The sequence below is a fragment of the Jaculus jaculus genome, chromosome 1, assembly GCF_020740685.1.
Source record: "Jaculus jaculus isolate mJacJac1 chromosome 1, mJacJac1.mat.Y.cur, whole genome shotgun sequence".
NCBI classification, from domain to species: domain Eukaryota; kingdom Metazoa; phylum Chordata; class Mammalia; order Rodentia; family Dipodidae; genus Jaculus; species Jaculus jaculus.
The window spans coordinates 68543586-68557577 of NC_059102.1; positions in this window are offsets into that span (position 1 = coordinate 68543586).

The window sequence follows — 13992 nt, forward strand, 5'->3', positions numbered from 1 at the left end:
TGCCAGTATTTGGCACACTCTCCTGTTGCTATGGTCCACCTTATGTGGACCAGAGGTTCGTGTCCACCCTCTGCACCTGTCTTCATTTTCCCTGCCATTGTGGATCTTCCCCCACAAGCCTGTAAGCCAAAATAAACCTCTTTTTCCCACAAGCTGCTCTTGGTCAGGTGATTTCTGTCGGCAATGCAAACCTGACTGCAACAGTGGAGTGGTACTGAGGAGTGGGTTTGCTGCTAGACAACTGACTGTGTGGCTTTGGCATTTTGGAGATGATTTTCAAGAGGAATGTGGAAGAATTTGAAATCTTGGCTCCAGAGATGGCTTGCAGTGCTATAAGTACAGCTTGATGGACTATTCTGGTCAGAGTTGAAAACCAGAATGCAGTAAGAACTATGGACTGTGAGTTTTGGCTTATGAGGGTGAGAAAGAGCTTTACTTGGACTGGGCTAGCAGTTTGTATAAAAATCTTGCTATTAGGCCCATGTCATTAGAAGTTGTGCAGGGTTGCTTTGGGAAGAAATGAACTGGTATGAGCAGAGGGATATGACACAGAAAGAAAAATCTTTGGGTGAACTGTTGCCCATTTAGCTGCAATTGAGAGATTACAACCTTTGAGATTGGGCCAGCTGACCTGCACTGGGGCTACAGGAAGAATGCAGACTCTTTTTTGAAGGGGCCTGAGTGTTCAAGGAGTTTCCTGTTCTTCAAAGTCTGATTTATTCCCCCCGGATTAACAAATTGGCACCCTACCTGGTATTGTGGAGTATAAGCAATGCAGGAAAGAGAGGGACACTGAGTTTGCAACATGGTCTTGTGTTTTGGACATGGCAGTGTGAAGCAAGTTTGCTGGTTGCCTACATGGAGACGCCATGGATTGCAGTGGAGACCTAGTGCAGATGCTGGGACCATGAGATGGCTGCTAAGGAAAGGTTCTATCCTCCACATGGCAGACTCCATTCTCGAGAGCTTCTATAGAGTTTTGGGCTTGTTCACTTTGGTTTGCATTTTCTACTACTTTTATATGTATAGTTTCCATCCCTCTGTCAAGTCCCCTTTTCATGTCATTTTCTGATTTTCTTGGTGCTTCTTGGAATTCATCCTTGCATATATTTATATCTTTATTGAGCTTAGCCAGCTGGTTATTGAAGTACTCTTTTTTCACTCTCCTTCAGATCATTTAGCTGTCTTTGGACCCCTTCCAGGGTCTTATCTATTAGGGCTAGTCTAGCGTTGACAGCATTCTATATGATTATCAGCCCTTTGTTGCTTTTCCAAAAATATTGTTATTTGTTTGGTCAGGGTTGTATAGCTTGTAACTTCATTTGGGGTTCTGATCCTAATGTCTCTTCTATGTTTTTATTAAAGACATCCATTGTAGGACTGGGTGATCTTATTGGATTTACTTGCTTATTGGATTTTTAATGTTATTCCTTTTGCATTGTGGTCTGCCCATCACAGTGTAGGAATCTTATTTCATTTAGGAGGAAGCTGTGGTTTACCCTTGAGGTGTGTCATGTGAGTATTCCCTTTTATGTTTGCTTTGACTATGCTTCTGATGGCAATGGGGCCTGTCTGCTCAGAGGAAAGGAGCCCACAAAGCTCTGATGGGGGCCTGAGGACCTGATGAAATGGTTTGTTCTTTGGTGGTTCAGGTATAAGACTGCTTGGTCAGGTGGCCTTAGAGTACCAGGGGTAGGGCAGAATGGGACAAAGCAGACTGGGGTTGCTGCTGGGCTATGGAAGGGGGGTGGATTGGATTGCATGGTAGTTCTGCCATGCTGATGGTTGAGGGGATGGGACAGTGTGACCATTGGGACCTGTAGCTGGGGTGGATGGGAATACTGGTCCTGTGACAAGGCAGGGCAGGGATATGTGATTACTGCAGGTCAGGTGTCAAGGGGGTGGAGGGGATGAGGAGGATGGGCAGTAGTCCCTGTTGGGTGCCAGGAAGGGGAAGGGAGGGGCAAACAATAACCTGCTGTCTTGGGTCCAAGTAGACTGCAGGAAGTGCAGTAGGACCTGGTCCACCCACAGAGAGTGGTGGGCGGGATGGTGGTCATATGTGGAGGTCCTTGGTGGTGGGAAAACTGAAGAAGGGAGGGCAGGGGAATGCTAGACTGTTGGTCTGGGTCTATACAAGGAGGGGCGGAGGGTGGTACAGCAGTTGTTCATAGAGGTCCCTGATGTAAGGAAAGCCAAAGGAGTGAGGGAAGAGAAATGCTAGCCTGCTGACCTGGGTCTACTTAGCCTGCAGTTAGTGCAGGAGGAACCTGATGGCACATGGCTGAGACTGCCGCTGGGACAGCTGCTTGAGGGGATTGACTGGTAGGCTACCCAAGAGTATGGGAATCAGTGGATTCCCTACTTTGCTCCTCTGTGTCCTCCCATTAGAGGCCTGTTAGCATCTGCAAACCCCTAAGTCCCCAAAGAACCCCAAAGATCTTGCCTTTCCTTCCCTGCCAGGCGAGTTGTGGTTAGGCAGATGCCATCTTGACCAGAAGTCTTACACACCTTTGTTTTTTCTTTGTTTCTCAAATTCCACTGTCACTTGCACATCAACCCAAAGTTGTGATAAAAATTTCAGTATGCTTCCCAAATTCACTGTCTATTCTTCTAGGCAGGCAACAGGATTGTTGAAAGAACTCTGAATGCTGGACCTAAGCTGGGGTCATATACCCCAGTGGTGGGCAGACTACAAGCATGGAGTTTAGGGAAGAGGGTTTCTAACTGGGATCTAGCTTCTAGAATTTCAGCACACTGCTCCAGTTAGGTCCCAGTCAAGATGGCAGGTCCCATGCACTACATGGTGAAGGGAAGGGGGTTCCTAAGGCTCATTCCCATGTTTGCTTTTCATTTGTTTCTCAAATTCTACTGGCATTTACATATCAAGCTGAAGTTCTAATAAAGATTTCCATATGCTCCTCAAGTTCACTGTCTGATTTACTAGGCAGCCTCTCTTGCACTAGAGATGACCGTTACACTGAGTCAGCAGTAATCTCAGTGGAAGGGCTGTGTGTCATCTTTAGGCTTTTCTTGTCACTGGCTGAATAGATGAAGTTTAGTGGATAGTGGAGAGAACCTGGAATGACCTATTGGAGGGGAGGTGGCTGCTTTATGAATATGCTGAAACACTAGCCAGAAACTGAGCAAGAGAAAAATTTCTATTGTTTTGAAATTCGCAAGTTGAAGTCTATTTGTTGTAGCACTTAGCTATTCCAACAGTAGCTTGAATAATAACCTTTTAATTAGAATTCACCGTGACTTATCTTCCTCAATGACATGCAAATTGAAGCTATACTAAAGGCTAACATCATTAATGCCTTCTCTTCACATAGATATGTTAGAAAATGACACCCTATTCTGAATTTATGACAGATTCTTTTCACTCTCTCAGCAAAAGATGTAGTTTTAAGTCAATAGGTAATATGAGAAATAATGAGAAGCAAATATATTTGCCACTTAAATACTGGGGGAGGATCCTAAATTACATTATTACTTTACATATGTTCCAGCTCCAAACTGGCTAGCCTTGGATACCCATGGGTGTAGACAAGGAATTAAGCAGGAAATTGGAAATGCATTCCATGTAAGATACAATGAGAAAAGTAATTGAAGATAAAGTATTAGAAATGGGATGACTCAGAGCTTGAGAAGTGCTTTCAAATAATGGATATAGTTTTTCAAGGGGGAAGTAATTGAGTTGATTCCAAATTTAAAACCTTTGGGGAATTCATTCTTTTTCTAATTACTGATCATTCTCCTGGGTTTGTGAGTATCAAGCTAATTCCCCCTAGTGTCAGTTAGATAGAAATGCAATTACAGAAATAATAGATGAGATTCAAGATGTTATTAAACATTTCTTTTCTTTCTTTCTTTCTTTCTTTCTTTCTTTCTTTCTTTCTTTTTTTTTTGCTTTCCTCTTATCTTATTTGTATTCAATGCAAGTCAGCATTCTAAGCAAATAACTGGGCTATTTTCACACACATTATTGTCCATCATATCTTATGTTGTATGATTTATAGCATATTCAAGGATGTTTTTCCATTGATTCAACAACAGCCATTTCCCTTCTTAACTATCTGTAATTATCAATTTTATGATTATTTCACCTTTTTATAATTCAATATCAAAATTCAATTACCACCATGCTACTTTGAAAGGAATGTCTAAGCACACTTATGTATTAATCCAACATACATTTATTCAACTTGTACTATGTGGTAGGCCCTAAAGATGCAAAGATGAACAACTCTTGTTTTAATGGAGCATACAATCCAGTGGAGAAGCTAAGATGTTGCAATAGGGAGCTAGGCAGACTTGGAGAAGTAACAAATAGCTCTCCCAAATTTCAATGGCTTAAAGAAAAAACAAACACTTATTTCAATTTCTTATTTCACATCCAAGTAAAAGCAGTAAGGTGGGGGTCCTAGAAGCTTCATCTCATCACATGACCTCTATGGGTCATATGCAACTAGGAAGGGACTGTAGGAAGCATTAATTTCTATAGCTTTTTTTTTTTTCAGAAATGACATGTCATCATCACTCACAATTTATTGGCTCAAGCAAGTGACATGATTATATTTCAGGAAGTATGGGAAGTAGAATATTGAAAGGAGAGTTGGAATGTTCTTGAACAGCCAGATGACAAGCATGCATGTAAGTGGACAAGTGTAATGCAGACAAAGGAATGGGTGGCTCCAGCCCTTGGATGGACAGTACAAGAGGAAATGTTCTAGAGGAGGTGGATGGAGCCTCCATTTGGGGGACAGACTTACTATTATTATATCACATGTTCTAGAGCATTACCTTAGCAACCACTTCTCCAAATGAGCTTCTTAGATCCATGAATTAATCAGGACTTCTCTATGCCTACTTTCCCTTTTTACCATGTGTGTGTGTGTGTGTGTGTGTATTTAAATTGTGTGTGTGTGTGTGTTTGTATTCTTTAGTGTTCATTCCTCCTGACAGATTATTATCTTCATGCGAGCAAGGGCTGTGTCACTTTTCTTCATGGCCATGACCAGGACATATTTTTAGCATGACTTTATGAAATGCAGACATTATACAAGAACTGTTTATTGAATCTAAGTACTAGAGAAGTGGAATTTTGGTTAGCAAGTTGAAGGCAGAAGGGAGGGAGAGCACAGTAGACCCATGCAGAGGCACTCCTCCAACAGAGGGCTATTGTGAGGAGGAGACAGCAAAGCTTGTGGTTTTTTGGCTTCCTGGAAAGGGAGGTTTTATTCATGCATAGCTAACTTGCCCTTTTAGGAGAAAGTGAAGAAATGTTCTATTTCTGCAGCACTCTGGGCACCTAACCCTCCTTTCTCTCTTGTCCTGTGGCTTTGATGAGCTGAGACTACCAACTAGGCCAGGCTTCTACACTGTGGAAAAATGTCCACAAGAGACAACTAGGCCACCAACCTCATTTTCATGTGTGATTCAAGCCCAAGCTTCAACCTTTCTCTAGAGGAGTAGATAATGCATTAGCACCTCAAATCACTGTGCTAGCTCCCAGGGCATGGAGCTATCTGTTGCTTCCTGAGTCTGAGTGCATCTCCCATTTGCTTCTGGTAATCACATAGTGTGAAGTTATTTCAAACAGGAGGCGGTGGCTGAGTAGAGAGAGAGAGATATGAGGAATGCATCTCTCATCAAAATGGGGCTATTTTCTCAGGGTGTGCCTTGCATCCTGTCCTCCACAACCATAAGGTGATTGAATTTGAATTCCAGAGGTACTGGGGAACCCATGAAGTTATTAGGCTATGGCTGTGGAGTTAGCTGTGGGTTAGCATTGGCTTTTATCCAGGTTAGGAGCTGTGGATACATAGTCAGTTCTTTTAAATAGAGGCTTAGCATTTGTGGAAAGAAAATTGTTTGATCAGGAATGTTTGCCTACATCAGAATTGGACTGATTAAACCAAAGCAGATGGCAGGACTTGTCTCCGTCCCTTGAGCAACACCTGCCCTGGCTAACTCACAAAGACAGCTCATGCCTACAGCTCAAAGGAGCAGTATGGACATGCTGCTTAATACTGAATGTCCCATATGACATTAAGACTTTTAAAAAATTTACAACTTATGGTGATCAAATTATTCTCTGCATATATATTTTATCTTTCACTACTCAATTACTTTTTCAAAATGAAAATGCTGACCAGTAACAACTCTGGATCATTGCACTGCCTGCACGGGATACAGATAGCTTCTACCTGCACTTGTGACATGTGATAACTTCACTGAACTAAAATGAATGAATTTAAAAAAATTTAAATTTAAGATTTTAAAATTCCTCACTTAGGTAACCCATGGCCAGAAAGTCAAAAATCTCATGTTCTCTCTCATGTGGAACCTAACTTTTAAGGTTTGTATGTAAGCAATGGGATGTGAGACTGTTGAGACAAGGAGACCATGAGAGGGGGACAGAGGCCATAAGAAGGGGTGGTGGAGAAGACAAAAGGAAACACCTAGCATGAAAATGGAAAGGAGGCTTTGCTGTTGGGGATGTAAAGAAGGAAGAGGGATGTGGAAAGAAGGGAGTAGGGAAATAAGACCTATTTGAAAACGCTACAATGAAATCTAATTATTTGTATGCTGATAATAAATAATATTTTATTTCCTTGATTAAACTAATCCCATTTAAATGTTTAGTAGCCATTTTGGAAATTTTCATCATTCTGGAACATTCTTTTGGGCAGCACAAGTTTAGACCAATATTCTTCAAAGTGGGATGGTAGTAAATCACAAGGTTTGTAAGACAATCCTCTGTGTAGGAAGAAGAAAATGTCAGAATTTATGATTATTCTAGCTAGTTCTATAAACAAGCAAGGGGCTTGTTGGGGAGTGCTATCAGGATCAATACCTATATAAGGAATGAAACTAGCTTTCAACTGTAGAGGAAGGCTGGGGAAGAGAAGAAGGATATGGTGGGCTGAGGGTAGTCATAATGGAGACTGTTGACCCATAAGGAGCTCTGAGTGTGTAAGGCTGTTCAGAATTCTCCCACATTGCTAATTGTGTACCAGAACTTTCCACTTTTGTGAGTGGCTAGTTGTTAAGCGCAGGCTGCTTCAGGAGTGGGATGTGATCTAGACACAGGAGGTTGTCTCCATCAGATATAAGAATAGATCTTTGACTTGAGAGGCAGAGGTAGGAGAATTGTCATGAGTTCAAGGCCACCCTGAGACTACATAGTGGATTCAAGGTCAGCCTGGACTACATTGAAACCCTACCTTGAAAAAGAAAAAGAATGGATATTTGAGTCTTGAAACAGGGGACTAGAACATCAGTATGCCTGTGCCATTTGGTGTTCTTGCATTTGTTTCTAGAATTGTTTCACAATTCATTAGTGTACATATGAATGAGTTTAATTTACCATACATAGTTAAGAAAACACTAATTGATCATTTTTGCACACATATATAGTTTATTTGGGCATATTTTCATCTCATTACCTTTAATTGTTCCTCATCCCTTCTTGCTGAATCCTTTCTTCCCTACTAGACCTACTTTTACTTAAAGTTTATATTCATTTTGTAACTCACAGAGTTTAATTTGAATTGCTTGCATGGCTGGGTTACTTACTGGAGAATGAGCAGCTTAACAGTGAGTATAGAACTGCAAAAAATGTTTCACCCTACTCTAGCAACCATTATCTGCCAGTAACTACTTAGGGAGTAGGGAGAGTCATGAGATCCTCCTCCACTCATGACTCATTCTTGTGCCCATTAGCCCAATGTTGTTCAGGTCTTATGTAGGTAAGAAAGGTTACTGTAGGTCATTAATGCAACCCTTCATGTCTGGAGGACATCATTACACAGCACTCATCCCCACCCTCCAGCTCTTGCACTCTTTCTATCTCCTTCTTTCACAATGTTGTCTGGGCTTTGGAGGAGGTGATATAGATGTCACATTTAACATTGAATAACTCTACAGTCACCTTGGCTTAGCACTTTGATGAGTTTTGAGTCTTACATGTTGTTACTGCCTACTGCAAAAAGAAGCTTCTCTGGGACTGGAGGGATGGCTCAACAGTTTAGATACTTGCCTGCAAAGGCTAAAGTCCCAGGTTTGGTTCCTCAGCACCAACCAGATGCACAGAGGTACTCGCATCTGGAGTTCTTAGCAGTGGTGGGAGGCCTTGGTGCCGCCCTTCTCTTTTCTGTCTCTCTATCTTTGCTTATGTATAAATAAATAAAAAGAACCAAGATATGAGCAATATTAATCTATGGGCACTAACTCAGATATTTACAAGGCAGTGTGATGAGGACAATATATGTAGATGAATAACATAAGTAGCTTTCTTCTTAGGGTCTATGACCTCCTCAGCCATGGGTTTTTGACTAGCTTTTCAGTACCAGACATGAATTTCTCCCATGGATTTTGCCTCAAATCCAGTCAGAAGGCAGTTGCTTGCCCCATAAATGTCATGTTACTGTTGCTTCAGTGAGTTTATCTTACCCAGGGTCCACTCTTGGGTAAGACTGTCAATGACTTATCTCCCTCATCAGACTGTATAGCCCCTTCTAGAACTTTGACAGCATCAGAGAGGAAGCTCACAGTTCAGTTCCAACATGATTTCTCTGTGTCCTGCAACTGAAGCAAGTAGTGTCTTCAGCAGTGGAGTCTTGTTATCTTGGTCTTGTGGGTAACTCATACCAGTGACAATAGCCTGTATTTTTCTGGCAGCCTCAATGGCCAAAAACTCACTGGCAAGGTAGGTGGCCCACCCCAAACAGTGGTAGTTACCTTTAATAACCCATGTCTTCTGGGAGAAGCATTATCCACCCATGCAGGGTGCTTCTGTTCAAACTTTCAAAGAATATAATTGTTATTAATTTTTTTTTTTTGTTTTTTTGAGGTAGGGTCTCACTCTAGCCCAGGCTGACCTGGAATTCATTATGGAGTCTCAGGGTGGCATCGAACTCATGGCAATCCTCCTACCTACGCCTCTTGAGTGCTGGTGTGGTGCCACCACACCCGGCTGAATATTACATTTTAATTATCTAACAAAGAATAGATTTCCATATGGTTTTTCATGTCATTAGTTTTGGTTGCTCCTCCCCCATGCCCTTTGCTCCCTTATCCTCCTGCCTGCATCCCCACTTAAATATTTCCACGCCCAGTATTCCACCCTTTACTTTCATATCATGCGTTCTCCTATTCCCGCACATCCCCCATTTCTCTCTCCTCTCATGGCCCAGTTCTAGCTTCTTGTTCTCTACTGACTCATTGAAACTTACATACAAATCTAAAAATTCAAAGCTAGGTTCCACATATGAAAGAGAATTTGCAGTGTTTGTGTTTCTAAGTCTGGGTATAATACTTTCCAGGTCCATCTATTTTATTGTAAATTCCAGAATTTCATTTTTCTTTACAGCTGAATAAAATTCCACTGTATGTATATACCACATCTTCATTATCCACTCATCAGTTGATAGGCATCTAGGCTGATTCCATTTCCTAGATATTGTGAATATAGCAGCAATAAACATGGATAAGGAAGTGTCTCTGTAACAGATATATTGTCCTTTGGGTATGTGCTCAGGAGTGGTAGAGCTGGGTCATAAGGAAATTTTATTTTTAGCTTTTTGAGGAACCTTTGCAGTGCTTTCTTCCTTGTTTTTGTTTTTTAAAATTTTTTCTTTCTTTCTTTATTTGAGAGTGACAGAGAAAAAGAGGCAGATAGAGAGAGAGAATGGGCGCGCCAAGGCCTCCAGCCACTGAAGAAGAACTCCAGATGCGTGCGCCCCCTTGTGCATCTGGCTAATGTGGGTCCTGGGGAATTGAGCCTTGAACTGAGGTCCTGAGGCTTCATAGGCAAGCGCTTAACTGCTAAGCTATCTCTCCAGCCCTGCAGTGCTTTCTATAATGGGCGTACCAGCTAATGCTCCCTCAATGAATAAAGGTTCCTCTTTCCATATGCCATTGACAGTATTTTGTGTCATTTGATTTCCTTTTTAAATTTATTTTGATTAAAAATATTTTTATTTATTTATTTGCAAGCAGAGAGAAATAGGGAGAATGAGCTTACCAGGGCCTCCAGCCACTGCAAACAAATTGTAGATGCATGTGCCACTGTGCATCTGGCTTTAAGTGGGTACTGGGGAATCAAACTGGTCATTTGCAGGCAAATGCCTTATACTCTAAGCCATTTTTCCAGCCCTTATTTGATTTGTTGATGATGGCCATTCTGTCAGAAGTGAGATGGAATCACAAGGTTGTTTGAATTTGCATTTCCTTGATGGCTAAGGATGTTGAGTGCATGCACACACACGCACACACACAAGTTGTATTTTTTATTTTGAGAATTCTATTTGGTTCTTCAGTATAGTCTTTTTAAAATTTAATTAATGAATTAATTTTAACAGAATACACTCTTTTATTCCTTTGCCCTTGTTCCCATTTTTATTTATTTATTTATTTATTTTGGTTTTTCTTTTTTTTGGTTTTTCGAGGTAGGGTCTCACTCTGGTCCAGGCTGACCTGGAATTAACTGTCATCTCAGGGTGGCCTTGAACTCATGGCAATCCTCCTACCTCTGCCTCCCTAGTGCTGGGATTAAAGGCGTGCGCCACCACGCCCGGCTCTTGTTCCCATTTTTTGTGGGACCCTCCTCTCTGGGGTTATGGAATTTACTGTGGGGTCACAAAGGCCTCAGTGAGTCCCAATGGGATAGTGGGGGCGGGGCCATGACTCAGTGTCTCCCCACCCACTCTGTGGCTCTTAGAATCTTTCCGCCCCTTCTTTCGCAATGTTCCTGAGACACGGCATGCCTGTTGGCAGTCTGATTTAGTGCTGAGTTCTTTGTAGTGTCAGGATTTCTGATTTGATAGGATGTGCTTGATAATCATGTCTCCCTCCATCACCCTGGAGATGATTGTCAGGCTAGCAGTAAGATCAGCAGTCATGGCCCCACTTTCACAAATTTCCTGGGCCCTGAAAGAAGTGGAAGAGGTAGCCAGTCTCATTGTGGGCAGTCAGTTATCTTCTTTTCTTATTGATAGTCTCAACTCTCCTCCATTTTCTCTGCCATCTGTAAAATCAAGTAAATTCTCCAACCAAGAGTGAAAGGGACATGGGCCAAAAGGGGTATGGAAAGTTATTTGAGAGATGTTTGGCGTGTAAGCCCACTCTTCTCCAAAGAGCAGTGGGGGCTTTTCTCTGAGGTCTCAGCTTCCTGACTATGGAAATCTGACTTGATTTCCAGTACCAGGTATGAGTTCTCTGCCACTGAGTGGGCCTCATGTCCAATCAGAGAACAGTTGGTTACTTGCAGAGGCTGTGTGCCACTGTTGCACAAGTGTGGACTTGCCTGGCTGGTTGATTTTGTAGTTTGCAGAGTCCCCTGTGTACTCATGTTGGTGACTGTTTGCTTCCAGTGGCTCCCATCGTGCTTTGCAGCCCTATGGAGGCTAGCCAGAAGGGAGCTACTTTCCTTTTTAGTTCCAGCATGGTAATTAAATGTTCTATGTCCACAGCCATACTTATATTCAGGCTGGTTGTACAATTTTGCACTCCCACCAGCAGTGGGTAAGGGTTCCTCTTTCCAGACAGCCTTGCCAGCATTTATTGTCAATCAACTTTTTTATTTTTAATTTAATTTATGTTGTATAAAAATTATAACAGGTTATACTTTTTTACCCCATTGCTTCGGTTCCCATTGCCCTGGAGATCTTCCTCAGTGGGGTAATGCTATTCACTGTGGTATCAGGAAAGCTTCAATCTGGCCCAGTGAGGTGGAGGGAGTGGGTGCCATACCTCAGGTTCTTTCTTCTTTTTTTATTAATTATGTATACAGTGTGTATACAGTCATGTTGGTACTATCATTAGCCTCCTCCCTGCCCTCCCCCCCTCCACAGGGACCCTCCTTATTGGGGAATATGGGTCGTGCATTGTGGGGTTAGTGGTAAGTTATGGGTAAGAGGCAATGTCTCTGAGCATAATGACCCAACCTGAGGCTCTGACAATCTTTTTGGCCCCTCTTCCACAAATTTCCCTGAGCCATGTTGGGTTCATTTTAGGTCTGCTTCAGTGATGAGGTCTTGGGAGCCTCTGTGTCTGTGTATATCTGGTTTGTTAGGAGCTGAGTGTTCTCTGTGTCTATGTCCTTCACCCTTGTGCTGGTACCAGGTTCACCAAGAAAGCAGAACTTTTGCTCGTTTCCCCAGTTACTGTATGGTTTCAGCTGAAGCCCTGTTGAGGTGTGATGGGCTGATTCTCTCCTCAGGTTCTGCGTCCATCTGAAAAAGAGAAGCAATGAATGTCATCCTGACTGTACTGAGATGGAATCTCAGAGTTGTTTTGATTTGCGTTTCTCTGACAATTAAAGATGTTGAACACCTCCTTAAATGTGTAATGGCCATTTATATTTCTTCCTTTGAGAATTCTCTGTTCAAATCTCTACCCCAGTTTTTGAGTGGGTTGTTTGATTTTTTAATTGCTTGGTTTTTTTTGAGTTCTTTGTAGACTTTGGACATTAGACCTTTGTTGGAGATATAGCTAATGAAGATTCTCCCATTCTGTGGGTTGTCTGTTGCCTCTGTTGATGATTTGCTTGTTTGTACAGTATAGTTTTGAGAGGTCCCAGTGGTTTAAAGTTGATATAATGTCTTGTGCTATTGGAGTCTTATTTAGAAAGTCTTTCCCTATTCCTATATTGTAGAGTGTACTCCCTATTTTTTTTTCTTCTTGTTGTTTTATAGTTTCTGTTCTTATATTGAGGTTCTAATCCATTTAGAGTTAGTTGACTTTTGTGAAGGGTGAGAGAAGTAGATCTAATTTCATTCTTCTACATGTGGTTATCAAATTTCTTCAGCACCATTTGTTGAAGATGCTGTCTTTTCTCCAGTGTGTATTTTTGGCCCCTTTGTTAAAGATGAAGTAGCTGTATTTGCTTGGATTTAGAGATGGGGCTTCTATTCTATTCCATTGATCTGAGTGTCTGTTTTGGTGCTTGCACTATGCTGTTTTCTTTACTATGGACTTGTAGTACATTGTGAAATCAGGTATGGTGACACCTCCAGATGTATTTTTAAAACATTTTATTTAAATGTTTATTTATTTATTTATTTATTTATTTATTTATTTATTTATTTATTTGAGAGAGAGAGAGAGAATGGGTGTGTCATGGCCTCTAGCCACTGCAAATGAACTTCAAATGTATGGGCTGCCTTGTCTATCTGGTTTATGTGGGTACTGGGGATTTGAACCTGGGTCCTTAGGCTTCATGGATTATACACTAAGCCATTACTCCAGCCCCCAGATGTATTTCTTTTGTTGAAGATATTTTTTGACTATATGAGACCCTCTGTTCTTCTGTATGAATTTTAAGACTATATTCTCTATCTCTGTGAAGAATGTTGCTGGGATATTTATTGGAATTGCATTGAATCTATATAATAGTTTTGGTAGGATGGGCATTTTCACAATATTAATTCTTCCAGTACATGAGCATGGGATCTCTTTCCATCTTCTTGCATCCTCCTCAGTTTCTTTCCTCAGTGTTCTTTTTGTTTTAATTGTATAGGTCTTTTACTTCATTGTTTAGTGAGATCCCAAGGTATTTGTTTTTTCTGGGGCTATTGAAAATGGGATAGCATCACTTATTTCTTTCTCCATATGTTTATCTTTGGTACATAGGAAAGCTACTGATTTTGGGGTATTGATTTTGTATCCTGCCACTTTACTGAAAGAATTGATCACTTTTGGAAGTTTTTTTGGTAGAGTCTTTGGGTCACTTATACATAAAATCATGTCATCTACAAATAGAGCTAATTTGAGTTCTTCCTTACCAATTTGTATACCTTTTTATGGTGGTTGTTGTTTCTCTTGTCTTATTGCTTGAACTGAAACTTCAAGTACTATGTTGAAAAATCAATGATGAGAGTAGACACCCCTGTCTTTTTCCAGGCCTTAATGGGAATGTTTCCAGTTTTTCCCCATGTAGAATAGTTTTTGATTGGGTTATTTAGCTTTTTTGTGCTCTTTATA